Source organism: Limulus polyphemus, unplaced genomic scaffold (genome assembly GCF_000517525.1).
Source record: "Limulus polyphemus unplaced genomic scaffold, Limulus_polyphemus-2.1.2 Scaffold9537, whole genome shotgun sequence".
NCBI classification, from domain to species: domain Eukaryota; kingdom Metazoa; phylum Arthropoda; class Merostomata; order Xiphosura; family Limulidae; genus Limulus; species Limulus polyphemus.
The window spans coordinates 21,226-23,594 of NW_013675147.1; the positions used below are offsets into that span (position 1 = coordinate 21,226).

Consider the following 2,369-nt stretch of genomic DNA (forward strand, 5'->3'; position numbering starts at 1 on the left):
CTAAAATGTAGATAGTTTATAAGTCAATTTGCTAATGAATGTGGCCCAAAATGTAGATAGTTTATAAGTCAATTTGCTAATGAATGTAGATAGTTTATAAGTCAAATTGCTAATGAATGTGGCCTAAAATGTAGATAGTTTACTAGTCAAATTGCTAATGAATGTGGCCTAAAATGTAGATAGTTTATAAGTCAATTTGCTAATGAATGTGGCCTAAATTCTTCTCCTACACATAATTAAAAGCTGGAATGTAAAATTTTTTAATTCTTACCCTCATGATTTTTTAAACTCACCAGAAAAGCCCCTCCCATCTTTCCAAGCTTTCTTGGTAGTTATTTAACCACGTATCCTTACCTGATAGAACATTTTGTCCTTTACAAAATGTTTATTAAAGTTACTTATTTTTGGCACACATACATAAAAGTTGGCCTTAGATTCATTATTGTTCTTCCCAAAAACACCTGACAGAATTTTTTTAACCATCTATAGATCAGTTAGAAGGCCCGTTAAATTAAAGTAGTTTCGGGACATTCTATTCTAGTGCCCGATATACATTCTAAAATGCACATTTGAAAGCCACATAAATTTTCATTTGAATAAATAACTTAGAGAAACAAAAAGTAAGACATATCAACAAGTGCAAAAATCATACAGACCATGCACGTTGTTCATGTTTCTTTTGACACAGTCCAAAGTACAGGCAAATTAAACCATAAAATTAGATGTGAAAATAGTTGAAGTTATGAATATAATGAAGCTGAAAATCTACAAAGAAGGAAACAGAAAAGTATTGTTAATTTTATTTTATATTTTTCAACTTTTTATTTCACTGCGCATGGAAGATTTTGCTGTAGTTAAGATAGAAGGAATAAAATATAAAGTTTAACCAAAAAAAAACGTTATTAGAAAATACTTTTTTTGAGAAATCTGATCTGTTGTGTACAACAAATCTGTAACGTTGAAAAGCTTACCAAATTTCGCAAATATAGAGGAATTAACTTCCGAATTATAGCAGTCATTAATGTTTGTTTGTAATTAAGCACAAAGCTACACAATGGGCTATCTGTGCTCTGCCCACCACGGATATCAAAACCCGGATTCTAGTGTTATAAGTCCGCAGACATACCGCTGTGCCACTGGGGGGCACATTAATATGTAAAGCTTCATAAAAACAGGGTCAGTTCACTGGAACAATTCTCTGCTTATGGAGTTAAAGTAGATCCTGTACTAAAAACAAAATCCTTGGTAAAACTTACCTCCCGAGTCGGCCAAACAGTGACCCAATATATTGAAGCAACCAGTTATTCCAGGATAAAAGTAGAGCTAAAAGGAAAACAAATTAACATTTAATAAGTTTAAATATTATAGAAACTCATTCTAGTTAGGTAGTTAAAAACTGGTCTAACTTTGTTGAAGTAACTTTTCTGAAGACACTTAGAATATTCAATTCATATGGTACATAATCCCTATGTTGTTAAATCAAGATCTATAGATCAGTAGTTTGTGTGGTATAACATTACAAGGAAACATAAATTAACAAATCCTTCTTCACTGTCCCTGTACGGTTCCTCAGTAAGAAGAATGTACTAGAATTTTAACCACACACCCCTGCCAATGAGGCCATTTGCTTTAGATCAGAACTCATCTGGTCGGCTTGACACACAGCATACCAACAGCCTCAGCCAAAACATTATTTATAAGAGTCATTTATCAGATAGTATTCATATGGTATATAAAACGATACATAGATTGGTAGTTTGTATGACACAACATCACAATAAGGCTGATAATATTTTATTTTTCACTGGAAAACTGTATAGAACCAACCATAGACACATTATGACACCTAAACCGGGTACCAGACAGCGTAAAAGGTTTCCTAGTGACTCCAACTGTGCTTATGCCGACTAGAAATAACAGTTGCCACACGTTACTGTGAAACAGAGCAGAAGTTGAATGGTTGTTTGCAAAACATACATTCGGCCAAGGAATACAGCTTCCTTGGATGTAATGCAAGGCCTAACCCCTTGAGCACATGTGGAACAGTGTTCGCAAGAATGTGTGGAGTGGTTGAGGTTCGTATTAGTTTATGTGCATGAACTTGCACCTCATTAATTAGCAAGAATCACCATACAGCAAAAATAATGATATGATAGAGCAGTACAGGAACAAAGTTATAAGAATGGAGACTAGGAATGGAATGTTAAATGTTTATGCCATGGAAGCAGCATGGAACTGGCTAAACCGATATTTATACCATTCTCAAAGAACTCACTACATTAAACTTGGCTGCAGTGTATGGAAGTAGCATGGAACTGGCTAAACTTATCCTTATACCATTCTCCAAGAACATTAAACTCAGCTGCAGT

The 2,369-nt window shown here is 34.1% G+C and overlaps 1 protein-coding gene across 2 annotated transcripts in view; it reads right to left on the minus strand.

Annotated features, from left to right (window-relative positions):
* Window positions 1-1,602, minus strand: part of LOC106475971 (probable inactive 1-aminocyclopropane-1-carboxylate synthase-like protein 2) — a 20,164-nt gene extending 18,562 nt beyond the window's left edge. For both annotated transcript variants that reach the window (XM_022379963.1, XM_013936647.2), the window contains exon 1: window positions 1,257-1,602. The gene's annotated coding sequence lies outside the window, so the exon portion shown is untranslated. The remainder of the gene's footprint in view (window positions 1-1,256) is intronic.
* Between the last annotated feature and the right edge of the window lie 767 nt (window positions 1,603-2,369).